At 37.5% G+C, this 14,274-nt stretch overlaps 1 pseudogene; it reads left to right on the forward strand.

Moving 5' to 3' along the window:
- The first annotated feature begins 6,656 nt into the window (after window positions 1–6,656).
- Window positions 6,657–13,219, forward strand: LOC139437371 (olfactory receptor 7A5-like; annotated as a pseudogene).
- Window positions 13,220–14,274: the final 1,055 nt, after the last annotated feature.

The raw sequence follows: 14,274 nt of genomic DNA on the forward strand, positions 1-14,274 counted from the left end.
ATCTCATAAATGAATGCAGCCAAATACAAGGTATGAGATATTTTTTTTAGTTTCTGGAGGTCAAGGATTGAACAATGAAGGTGTTCTAGCACCTGAGCCATACCCACTCCAAGCTGTGAAAGTAACATGCAAAAATTTGTCCTGTTTTATACACCTGCAAAGAACATTCTTAATTGTACATTTTAAAAATCCATATACCATAGCATCTAAAACAACAAATTACTTAGGAATAATTTTAACTGAATAGGTGAAGGACTTACACAACAAAAACTAGAAAATACTGTTGCAAGAAATTAGAGAGGGTGTAAGGAATTGGAAAAAATAATCTGTGTTCATGGATAGGAAGAATTCCTATTATTAAGTTACCAGTACTACCCAGCAATCCATTGCTTCATTTTTATCCCTGTCAAAGTCCCAGGAGACTTTTTAAGCAGAAACAGAAAGGGAAATCTTTATTCAGATGGAATTATATTTTATCAGGACTGAGTATACTATGTTAAGAAGATCTATTTATTTTCATGTCTTTGGCCTTTTTAGACTTGGAGATGTTTGCGATCAAGCACAATATCTTATACCTTTCATCATCCCCAGGATATAGTTTAGTGCTTACCTTACAGTATTCTGAAAAAATATTTATTTAATGACTGAGAAAACAAACAGTTGAGTGAGTTGAACAGATATTGTTAACTATGCTGGAGAAAACAGAAGCAGTGAGACATGAGGAAATCTTGTTTAGAGAGGATGGCCTCATGAATGAGAGCCAATGCCAGAAGACACAGGTAAGATTCAGAAGAGATTTTAGTGTATCCAGAATCTCTCTCCGGACTGAGCAATAGGGAAATCATTCAGGGGAATCTTGCAGTCCAAGAGCCCACACCTAAAGAGAGGTGACCTACTCCTGGGAGGAAGGAGTGCACTGGGAAAATAAATGAACGTGGAGCTCCAAAGCTGTCTCCCAAAGGTCAAAATTGGCACAAGATTTTATTGTGTTTTTTTTTCTTTCCTCTGGAAAATTAAATATCTCATGGAGGAGAAAAGCAAAAGAATACTTCATTAATGATGCTCACGGGAAAGACATCCTTCAAGGTACAGAAACCCTAAATGCTTCCCTAAACTACTGCAAGTCTACGTTTCTCTGATGATGAGGAAGCACAATTGTATTTTCTAGAGATCTTGTGAGTGGGAGCAACTCCCTGCCCTTCCTGGGAGCAGTGCTTCCACCTTCATCTTCATTCAAGAAAGAATTGGTGAACTTAGACCCTTCCTTGGTAACTTCAGAGATTCCTCACAGGTACTGGGGGAATGTGTTATGGCTAAAAGTAACCCTGTTATTAGTGGTAACTTGAGACCTAACAGGGTACATACATAAAGGAAGCAAAATATTTCAAAGTTCTGCCTATCTAAAAAGCCTGAGTGCAAGTAGATACTGGATACCTAAAATATCTTCCTTCTACAGTCTGTCTTTTCTGGCCTTAGCTCTCACTTATGGGGCTTCCCTTTCTTAGCAAGATTTTTTCTTGTTTCACTGCTTCTTCTTTCTCCACATTTCTTAGATGTGTCTGTTTCTTCACTTTCCTCTTTGTAGATATTACCAGTAGAGAAGTTGTGAGCTTAAAAAACAATCATCAAAATGGACGTGATGCCCTCACAACACTGCTCTGAGACCACCTTACTTTGTTGTGGAATATTTGCTACAGATTGAGTTAATAAGAGGTGTATGCATTGGTGATGTGTCATTTTTTACTTTTCCGCTTAGGCTCACTGTATTGTATTAACTAACCCCCAAATCACTGACCTGCTCTTAAAAAAACAACAACAAGAAAAGAGGAAGGAAGGAAAGAAGGAAGGTAGGAAGGAAGGATGGAAAAGGAAAAAAGCTTTATATTGTGTTAATACTTTTTGTTGATCAAATCACAGGGAAACATGTACTGTAACTGAATAAAACATGTATCAAATTGTTGGTGTAAGTATTACTAATGGGTAGAATTACACAGCAAATATCAGATCATTCCTTGTATAGGACAATATGCCACTTAAAATAAATTTGAGATGAAAAGAAAAACATAATTTCCAAGCAATAACAGTACTTTATTATTTTAGGAAATGTGGTAGTATCTTCTACCACATGAACACACAGTTTGACAATTAGAAGGTGCAAAAGCTTTTTGAATACTTTTAAGAATTTGGTGTGGAAAGTTGACAAATGAGATGGTTCTTTCACTAAATAGTAACTAGGCCCATCATACCTTTTATTTATTTGGGGTGGTCTTTTTATTATATCTGACAGTTGAAGGTATTTCTGACATAGCTGTAAACAAACTTATCATAAATATGTTAAAACATACTCTGCATACTATGATTTGCATATCTTTTTGACCTGAAAATCTGAAGGCTAATTCAAACTGGCAGGTTTTAGACATTTCAAGAAAATCAAAACCTATTTTAATACCAAATCTTTAGATTTCCTGAAGAATTTAGTGAGAAATGATAGAACATACATTAAAATTGACAAAATTTTGGAAGTTCAATTCAATAAAATATAATATAACCTTCAAAAACCTTTCAGATATTCTGTTTGAGGTTTTGTAATGTTTAAGTGATTTATGTTAAGCATAGTGCAATATCGTGAATTCATTTTTACCAGTAAACTATGAAATGCAAATTTTTGAGTTGCATTTATGTTACTATAATAAAAAATTAAAATATACAAATAATTTTCTTTTTAGTCTTTACTAAAATAAATTACTGAGACATTCACTATAAGATACATGGTATCTAAAAATCTCTCAATATAGTTCTCATAATCAGCAATTATTTTATAGATGAGGGACTACATTATAGGTCTTAACATGTTACAAACATAATATTCCTAATAGATTTGGAATAACATGATCAATTAAAGGGTTTTAGCAGTTATGATTTTATGTCAGATGAACACAGATCTCTACTTTCTTGAAGAGAATGGCAATTTTCTGATAGTAACTCCTAGAGTACACTGTACCCAGAAACCATGCCAGTGATTTGTAAAATCAAGAGACCTAGGGCACATGGGCCCCTCAGTGTTAACTTTTGGAGTAAATTTTAAGTCAATGTTGGAGGTAAGTTACTACCAGGTTAGAGGTGTGGAAGAGAGGAGAGTTCTTGGAAGAGGAATAGTAAACTCTTGACTTCCCTGACTCATAACCCAGTGTTTGGAAAAGAGAAAATCAAGAAAAACAGTCTCCCTCCCCAGATCAATGTCAAAGAAGGAAATGATCAACAAAAAGGCAGATGCTCCCTAATGAGCAAATATCTCCTCTGCTGCACTCAGTTATCTTATGTACACTCAGACTGGATGGCTTATGGGTGTTTCTTTGGGGTCCCAAGTCTGGTTTAAGGACTGATGCCCGACTCTCTTCTGCTGTCTTTTGTGGGGGTACAGCCTCAGTCTCCTTCACCAACCAAGGACTTTGGACTTCTACAGAAATACCATCTTACCAATTCCATCCAAGTGAGTCAGAGGGCTCAGCAGAACATGCAGGGAAGATTCCGGTTGGATGGAATTTGGGAGTTTTGACTTGAGCTCATCTGGGATCTACTCCAGCCTGACCCAGAGCTGAATGATCATTGTACTAGTTCTCAGACCTGCTAAGATAATGGATTTTTTTTTATGTTAAAAATGATTGTCCATTTGAGTCAGTAATACAGGATACATTACAGATGACTAAGAAAGGAGAAAGGAAACCCATTTAGAAGGGGGGAAAGCAGGGATAAAGCAGTTCCAGGAAAAGGGAAATACCTGTTCAAGGAGTTTTGTAGTTAGGTGGGAATAGGGGAATGGGCTAGTAGCAGTGGCAGAATTTTCAGTGAATTGAGGCATTACTTTTTTTTGTTTTACATTTAGGATGAGGTATATTTAAGCAAATGTCTCTTTGATAGGAAATATCTAATATAGTGGAGGTAGATATTTCCTTTCAGTAGCATTTCATGAGGCATATACTCACACATTGGATAGTCACATAAAAAACGTTGTTTTTATATAATGGGTGGAATTTATATACCACAACATTTACTCAGTGACATTTTTTTTTTTTAGAAAGATCAGGTCTTTACTGCAAAATTATTCAAAAATATCACAGCAGCATGCTCTTTAAGGTATTACAAAGCACTCTTCAAGACCAGAGGCTCACAGTTTATTTCATAAAAGCACAATTTATTAATAGTGTGGGCTCCTGCACACTCAGGGACCTGGGGCAATTCTGGCTCTGTACAAGCCGAGTTTGTGGTTTGGCCTGAATGTTGCTGTTGGGGGCTGGAGAAAAGGACCTATTTTATTGTTTCAGAGACTCTGGTTTTCTGGTCACAGGCTTCCAGCTTGGGGATGGAGAAGCTGTGTGGCAGCCTCCTCCCCCTGCACCTCAGCAATTATGCCTATCGGGCAAGTGACATATGTTGTCCGTTGGTCATTTACATTCCCCATTGCAGCTTATTTTTGCAACTCTCTACCTTTATATATTAGGGTGTATGTCCTTCTTCTTTATAAGTAAACTTTCAATCAAAAAACTGCAAGTTTTTCCCTTCAACTTTGCTCTTTGCCATTTAGTTCTTCTATGTCTTTATAAACACTTTTGGAGTAATGTGTTAATGTCTATCATTATATATGATGTTCACCTCTTTATTTTTCAAACTTAGAAAGTTCTGCTTCCATTAGATTAATAGATCAATTTTTAATTGCATTACCAACTGTTTTTCCTCATCGTGCTTTTGGGGTTAGATCTACTTCTGAAATTGCATCACTTTCTGCCATCCTTTGGAAGGCATTTTACTTTGCAGTGGACCACAGGTTGCTTTTATTCTTTACATAATCTGGAACAATTTTCAGGCTGCTCTTGCTGGAAAAGCAACAATGGAACTGAAATAAGGCTGTTGAATAGGCTCTGAGAGATGCAGAAAGAATGACAATTGAGAGTCTAAGATTCAAAATAAGACATATCTGATTCCAAAAATTTTGCCCTTAATAAAATTTAAAAAGACATCAAATGCACCATATAAAAATTCCCAACATTGTTGTACTAGTTACATATTTTCAGTTGTGAAACATTTGTTTATTCCCATAGGTCATTTTATGCTTGAAGCGACCATTCTATTAAGTGTCTTGTCATTGTAAAAAGATATCACTGCCTTTGTCTTTTTTGTGAATTTCTTTTTGTTCTTTTTTTAGTTTTTCTTGGCTTCAAGGGTGATAAAACTGGAATTGGATTGCCATCAGACGCAAGAAAGGATTTCTTCATCACAATTTCTCATGTGATGCTTGAGTTTTTATCTTTCAAGTCTATTTAATTCCTTCCTGTCTTATTACTGAGCAGATATTTTATGTTCCTTTATTTTTATTTATTTATTTATTTATTTTATTGACTTTGTAATAATATTACATTAAAAATATATATGTGAGGTCCCATTCAACCCCACCCCCCCACCCCACCTCTCCCCCCCCAGCATATGTTCCTTTAAATAAAGGGAATAAAGTGATCATAACAAAAGGGAGCTCTGTGTTTACATGAGCATGGGAGGCTTGTCAGCTAGAATTTCAGAGCACCATTTCTAAATACTTGGAGAATGGAAAAACTGATGTTGTCTCCTTGCATTTTATTTACTCCTGGATTATCTGTGTGGCTGAGTATGAGAAGAGCATGATGTTAACTCCCGCCCAATGATGCTAAGGTGTGCATTATGTGTGTGTGTGTGTGTGAAGTGTGTATGGGATATGATGTGTGATGTGAGCAGTCCTCAGAGCAGTGGTATCTAAGCTCATATATTACAATAGGTGTCTTCTATAGTACAGAGCCTGGAGGCTATTCTAAAAATGCCAATAGGACCAGTTCCATTCCATTTGGTGGGATAGCTTTGCATCCAAATTAATGAATAGTGAAAGGTTCAGAATATGGATGAAGACCTCCCTGAATTTGAAGATTCAGCAGCAACAAGGCTGCCTTGTTCTTAAACTTCCTCTGAAATCATCTCTATTCACTATCCTCTTAATCATTTCCCTGCCACACTGACCTCCTTGTTCACTCTGAACATTGGAAAAAAGTCATTTTTAGGGTCTTTTTCCTAGAAGTTATCCCACTGGGCACAAATTTCCCCTTACATCCTCATGGCTACTGCCTTCTTTTCCTTTAGGTGCTTCTATGAATTTCACATCATATATGGGACTTTTCTGAACACCAAGTGAAAAACAGCTCCATCATTTCACTTTTTTTACCTGCTTTCTTTTCCTTAAAGCATGTGAAATCATCCCCTTTGTAATATGATTGTGTTTTAATTGCATGTATTCTATATGTGCTGATGGTTGGGACTTTTGAGTTATAGCATTGTAAACTCATTGCCACAACTCTACTTGCCTCTTAGTCACAACTCAATACATATTCCACAAATGAATGAATATCTCATGAAATCCATAGTGTTCATGAATTCTTGGTAAAGGGCTGAGTTTGGGGGATGGAATTCCTAGTCAGAGGTGGCACTACAAATACCCTAAAGGGATAAGATCTATATAAATAATATATTATTAAATTTACCACTGAAATAGGCAATGTAACATTTCTGTTTGGATAGTGCTACTTGCTTTGTGAAACTATCCATGTTCCTTTTTGTTTCTTCTTAGTCTCATCAGACACATGGGACCTGGAAATGAAACGCAAATTTCAGAATTTCTTCTCCTGGGATTTACAGAAGTTCCAGAAGTGCAACCCCTCCTGTTTGGGTTGTTCCTGTCCATGTACCTGGTCACCATTTTTGGGAACCTGGTCATCATCCTGGCCATCATCATTGACTGTCACCTCCACACACCCATGTACTTCTTCCTCTCAATCTTATCCCTTTGTGATATTGGTTTATCCTCCACTACTGTCCCAAAGATGCTGGTGAACATCCAGGCACAGAGTAGAGTCATAACCTATGCAGGCTGCCTCACCCAGATGTATTTTTTCTTGCTCTTTGGAGGGTTGGATGACTGCCTCCTGGCCGTGATGGCCTATGACCGCTTTGTGGCCATCTGCCACCCCCTTCACTATACAGTCTCTATGAAACCCCAGATCTGTGTCCTGATGGCTCTGGGGTCCTGGACCATGAGTGTTATGGAATCCTGTTTACAGAGTTTATTGGTGTCACAACTGTCCTTTTGTTCATGTAGAAATCCCAAACTTTTTCTGTGAACTTCGTCAGATGGTCCAACTTGCCTGTTCTGACACTTTTCTCAATTACTTAGTAATGTATTTAATAGCTGGAGTGCTGGCCGGGGGTCCCCTTGCTGGAATCCTTTTCTCCTACTATAAGATTGTTTCCTCTGTATTTGCAATCTCGTCAGCCCAGGGGAAATATAAAGCATTTTCAACCTGTGCATCTCACCTCTCAGTAGTCTCCTTATTTTATTTCACGACCATAGGGGTGTACCTCAGTCCTGCTGCTTCACACAACACACATTCAGGTGCACCGGCCGCGGTCATGTACACCATGGTCACACCCATGCTGAACCCCTTCATCTATAGTCTGAGGAATAAAGATATAAAGAAGGCTCTGAAAAAATGCTTTGGGAGGAAAGTCTGCAAAGTGTCATTTGTCTTGCAGCAGCTGAAAGGCCAGTTTTAGCAGCTCCTAAACCTTCAAAGCTATATATTTCCTTTCTTTGTTCAGTACGTGCATATAGACCTGCCTAGAGTCAAGATGACCTCAAAAATAAAGAAGTAAAATTTTAAAGCACACATTGTGTTATATAGCAAGATTTTATTTTTGATAATGAAAGAGTTCTCCTTGAAGTATGCATGATTCATGTACATGTTTAAGGAGTTTTTCAGTGTTGTTCAGGAATGGATTGCATTTTCTGAATAATTTCATTGGATCACCTCCTGTTCCTGCTTGAATTCCACCAATGCTGCCTATGAATATCACTTCTTGATTTCCTCTGAATAGAATATCTGCTTTTGTTCAAAACTGTCATAAAATTTAAAGAGGTGACAAATTACAACCTAGGTATTTCCTCTATCAGTCAGTAATTTATCTCTTGTATGTTCAAATCTCTAATCTATATTCTTTTCTTAAAAAAATCAAATTTATTGATACAGCTTAATAAAGGATACAATCCACCCAGAGTGTTCAATTAATGGTATTTGGTTAATCACATAGACCTGTATTCATTAATTTCTAATAAATATTCTTGATCAGATATGACTAAACACAGGAGGTTGACATTTTGGCTATCATACCTCTTTTAATGGAGTGTTCTGATTTGCAGCCATAAATTGCTACTGCACAAATCTCCATGCCATTGCAAGTACTTATGGCTACCTAGATGGTGACATTCATTGTATGATATTTTAAAAAACAATTTTATTAAATAATAATCACACACTGTACAATACATACAAAGTGTACATTCAGTTGCCTTTGGTATAATTAAAGGCTTCTTCATCACTGAAATCAACTTTATTTACTTTTACAATTTATTTTTTTTATTTTTATTTATTTATTTATTTTTAATTTTCTTAAATTTTTTATTTTTTTATTCATTTTTTAAAAATATTACATTTAAAAAATATGAGGTCCCCATTCACTCTCACCACCCCCACCCCACCATTCCCTCCACAGCCACACTCTCCCCCATCATCACGACACATCCATTGCATTTGGTGAGTACATCTCTGGGCATTGCTGCACATCATGGTCAATGGTCCACATCATAGCCCATACTCTCCCATGTTCCATCCAGTGGACTGTGGGAGGATCTACAATGTCCAGTAATTGTCCCTGCAACACCACCCAGGACAACTTCAAGTCCCAAAAATGCCTCCACATTTCATCTCTTCCTCCCATTCCCTGCACCCAGCAACCACCATGGCCACTTTTTCCACAAGAATGCCACATTTTCTCAATTACTAACCACAATAGTTCATGAATAGAATATCAGTAAGTCCACTCTGATCCTTACTGTATTCCTCTTTCCTGTGGACCTTGGCTTGTTTGTGTCCATTCCACATCTATGTCAAGAGGGGGCTTAGAGTCCATATGGATACTGGATGTAATCCTCCTGCTTTCAGTTGTAGGCACTCTTGGCTCTGTGGTGTGGTGGCTGACATTCTTCAACTCCATGTTAGCTGAGTGGGATAAGTCCAATAAACCAGAGTGTAGGAGCTTGAAGTCTGTTGAGGCTCAGGGCCTGGCTATCATATTGTCAGTCCAGGGACTCAGATCCCCTAGATAGATCTTAAACCCCAGCATCAACTACAATTCCAGTAAAGTAACAGGGAAGGCTTGTGAAAAGAGATCACATCTGAGTCCAGCTCCATCACGCAGAGAAACCAACTCCAAAGAAGGGCCAACTGACATGGCAGTGAACTCCATCTGCCATGACCATAAAACCTGTGGGTCTCTTTAGCCCTCAAAAGAACCAATACCTGGGGTTGTATCTACTTTATCTGTCGCTGAGACTTTGCTCAGGTGTGCATAAGGGCAATCCTTCTGACAAACTCCAGACTCTTTTTTAGAGACTCATAGCCATATAAACTCATTTGTCCTTTCCATTTCCCCCTTAATTTAGGTCAAACAGCATTTTTATCTCCTGTTATTATATGTAGACAGGGATATTCTGCTGGTCCACGTTGAACCTTTAATTAAAGGTCATTTTCTAGTTACATGATCAGCTGGTACTTGGTAGTGATCCCTCTGTGCCAGGCAGGCTCATCCCCGGGTGTCATGTCCCATGCTGCGGGAAAGGCAGTGCATTTATATGCTGAGTTTGGCTTTGAGACTGGCCACATTTGAGTAACACGGAGGCTGTCAGGAGGGAACCCTTAGGCACAGTGCTGCTCTAGGCCATGTTCTTATTTCAGGTGTGCAGGCTCACAAGCATAGTCATTAGTATCAGGGACTCGCTGTTGGACCCTCATTCCTTCCTGGTCTTTGTTGTTGCACCCAGGGGACTGCTGCTGCTCCCCTAGGGACCAAGGAAGAGCCCCCCCCCCACCGGCCAGGAACCCAGCACTCCCCCAGTTGTTGTTTTTAATTGTTTCCACTATGAGTATATCCAAACATTTCCATGCACCCCAGACACATGCCCTGTATAACTCCCTGTCAACCCTATGTTCCCTGTCAATAACATCCCATACCAGTATTCCTCTGCTGCCATTGTTGAACCACTCTGTGATCCAAAACTTCCTGAAAAGTGAAACCCAATATAATGCCAGGTTCCCCTAATAGTAAAATGGAATATAGCGATGAGTTTAAAGGTTAGATACAGGATACATATTGATTTGGAAAAATTCTACAGCCTATCTTTTTCTTTTTCTTTTTCCTAATTATTGTGCTTCTCTTCACAAGAGCCCTAGATCACAGTAATTCATATATACAATATACAGTACTCCCACATATCCAATATAAAATCTTTTCCCTTCCACAGCAATAATCTTTTAACATATTCATACCATATTTACTGAAACTGATATACAGATATTGAGACAATAGCTTTCAAACAAGGTAACAGTTTTGTTTACATTGTGGTTTATACTTTAGGCTATACAATTTTTAAAATGTTTAATAATCTATGTTTTACATTATGATTTACATTATTAGTCTGTCAGCCACTATATGTTTTTTGGTATCATATTACATGTTTTATATCCATCCTCGTGTACGCTTGTGAAACACTTCTATTGCCCTCACTGTTACGTTGGTTCCATCTATTCAATATCTATTGCCCCCCCTCCTTGGGGCCCACAATGACAGTCAATCTTCATTTCTTGAGGGCCATGTTCAGAGATACTTGCACCAGTGTAGAGGGCTTGACATGCTCAGCTGCCCTAATGCCCTGGGAGCCACCATTTCTCTTGAGAGATACAGTTCCCTCTATTTGATGGCATTAGTCCTCCCCAGGATGTGGGTATACCTTCACTCTCATTATATGGGTCTCTACCTGATGGTATAACCCACTCTGGCAAAATGAGCATTCACATATTCCCTAGAAGTCTGCTTTAAATCAGATTATCCCCTTTAAGTATCTTAAACAGGTAACTTTCCTTATTATATTTTAAAAGGTTTCCTCAGCATTATACTCTCAGCCAACACCTGATATTCTCCTATGTTCATATTCCCCCAATTTCTTGGGCAATATTAACCATCTGTCCATCCCTAGCCCCCCTCAAGGCCACAAAGGCCCACCCAAAGGTAACACTATGCCCCCATTTTATCCCTTCCTTGTACACATACTTACTGCCAGCTTATCATAGATTTCCCCTATGTAGATGTCAGCTTATATCCTTCCTCTACCCCCCGATTTCCTGTAAGCCTATCTTCCAGTCTCTAGCTCTCTGAGGCAGCTTGGTTTACTTATTTCATATCATTGAGGTCATGTAGTATTTGTCCTTCAATGCCTGGGTTGCTTCAATCAACATAAGGTTCTCAAGATTTATCCATGTTATCATGTATGTTTGTAGTGTATTTGTTCTGAAAGCCGAGTAGTATTCCATTGTATGTATATATCATATTTTATTGATCCACTCATCTGTTCAAGGGCATTTGGGTTGATTCCAACTTTTGGCGATACTGAACAATGCTGCTATGAACATTGGTGTGCATATATTGGTTTGTGTCCTTTTTTTCAGCTCTGCTGGGTATATACCCAGCAGTGGAATTGCTGGGTCATATGGCAAATCTATGGTTAGTTTTTTGAGAAACCGCCATACTGTCCTCCAGAATGGTTGGATCCTTCTGCATTCACACCAGCAGTGGATGACTGTTCCCATTTCTTCACATTCTCTCCAGCATTTGGATTCTTCTGTTTTTTTTCAAAGCTGCCAATCTTATGGGAGTAAGATGGTATCTCATTGTAGTTTTGATTTGCATTTCCCTGATAGCTAAAGATTTGGAGCATTTTTCATGTGCTTTTTAGCCATTTGTATTTCTTCTTTGGAGAAGTGTCTGTTTAGATCTTTTCCCCATTTTTTAAATGGGTTGTTTATCTTTTAATTTCAAGATATAGGAGTTCTTTATATTTGCAAGTTATAAGTCTCTTATCGGATATACGCTTGCCAAATATTTTCTCCCATTGTGTAGGCACCCTTTTTACTTTCTTGACAAACTCCTTTGAGGAGCAGAAGGCTTTAATTTTGAGGAAGTCCCATTTATCTATTTGTTCTTTTGCTGCTCGTTCTTTTGGTGTGATGTTCATGAAGACGTTTCCAATTACAAGGTCTTGTAGATGTTTCCTTACACTGCTTTCCAAAGTCTTTATGGTCTTGGCTCTTATATTTAGGTCTTTGATTTATCTAGAGTTGATCTTTGTATAAGGTGTGAGATGGTAATCCTCTTTCATTCTTCTACATATGGATATCCAGTTCTCCAGGCACCATTTGTTAAATAAGCCATTCTCTCCCAGTTGAGAGGGTTTGGTGGCTTTAGCGAATATTATACGGCTATATATATGAGGTTCTACATCAGAACATTCGATTCAATTCCATTGGTCTGTGTGTCTCTCCTTATGCCAATATATGCTGTTTTCACTACTGTAGATTTGTGGTATGTGTTGAAGTCAGGTAGTGTGATTCCTCCAATTTCATTTTTCTTTCTCAAAATGTCTTTGGCTATTCGGGGCCTCTTTCCTTTCCAAATAAATTTCATAGTTAGTTTTTCCAGTTCCTTAAGGAAGGCTGTATTGATTTTTATTGGGATTGCATTGAATGTGTAGATCAGTTTTGGTAGGATAGACATCTTAATAATATTTAGCCTTCCTATCCATGAACAGGGAATATTCTTCCATTTATTTAGGTCTTTGATTTCCTTGAACAGTCTTGTGTAGTTTATAGTGTATAAGTTTTTTACATCTTTAGTTAAATTTATTCCTAAATATTTGATTTTTTAATTTACAATTGTAAATGGTATTTGTTTCTTGATTTCCTCCTGAGCTTGCTTGTTATTGGTGTACAGAAATGCTACTGATTTTTGCGCATTGATCTTATAACCTGTGACTTTACTGAACTCATTTATGAGTTCTAGAAGCTTTGTTGTACACCTCTTAGGGTTTTCTATGTATAGGATCATGTCATCTGCAAATAATGAAATTTTGACTTCTTCCTTTCCAATTTGAAGCCTTTTATATCTGGTTCTTGCCTCAGTACTCGAGCAAGTACTTCTAAGACACTGTTAATTAGAAGAGGAGACAGTGGGCATCCTTGTCTTGTTCCTGACTTTAGAGGGAAGGATTTTAGGATTTCTCCATTTTAAACAATGTTGGCTGTAGGTTTTTCATATATACTCTTTATCATGTTAAAAAAATTTCCTTGTATTCCGATCTTTTGGAGTGTCTTTATAAAGAAAGGGTGCTGTATTTTGTCTAAAGCTTTTTCTGCATCTATAGATATAATCATGTGATTTTTGTCCTTCAATCAGTTTATATGGTGTATTACATTGATTGATTTTCTTATGTTGAACCATCCTTGCATACCTGGAATGAATCCCACTTGGTCGTTGTGTATAATTTGTTCAATGTGTTGTTGAATACGATTAGCAAGTATTTTGTTAAGCATTTTTGTGTCTAGGTTCAATAGAGATATTGCCCTGTAATTTTCCTTTTTTGTGGTGTCTTTGTTTGGCTTTGGTACTAGGGTAATGTTGGCATCATAGAATGAGTTAGGCAATGTTCCTTCTTTTCGAATTTTTGGAAGAGTTTCAGCATGATTGGTGTTAGTCCTTTCCGCAATGTTTTGTAGAATTCACCTGTGAAGCCATCTGGCCCTGGGCTCTTCTTAGTTGGGAGGATTTTAATGACTGATTCTATCTCTTTACTTGTGATTGGTTTGTTGAGATCATCAATTTCTTCTTTCATCAATGTTGGCTGCTTATGTGTTTCTAGGAAATTGTCCATTTCCTCTGAATTGTCATTTTTGTTGGAATATAGTTTTTCAAAGTATCCTGTTATGATAGTCTTTATTTCTGTGGGGTCAGTGGTGATATCTCCTTTCTCATTTCTTATTTTGTGTATTTGCATCTTCCCTCTTTTTTTCTTTGTTAGTCTCACTAAAGGTTTGTCAATTTTATTGATCTTCTCAAAAAAGCAGCTCTTGGTCTTGTTTATCTTTTCAAGTGCATTCTTATTTTCTATTTCCTTTAGTTCTGCTCTTATCTTTGTTATTTCTTTCTTTCTTCTTCCTATGATATTACTTTGTTGTTTTTTTTAATAATTCCTCCAAATATGCAGTTAGTTCTTCAATTTTTGCTCTTTCTTCTTTTTTGATGTATGAATTTATGGCT

Source organism: Dasypus novemcinctus, chromosome 22 (genome assembly GCF_030445035.2).
Source record: "Dasypus novemcinctus isolate mDasNov1 chromosome 22, mDasNov1.1.hap2, whole genome shotgun sequence".
NCBI lineage: Eukaryota > Metazoa > Chordata > Mammalia > Cingulata > Dasypodidae > Dasypus > Dasypus novemcinctus.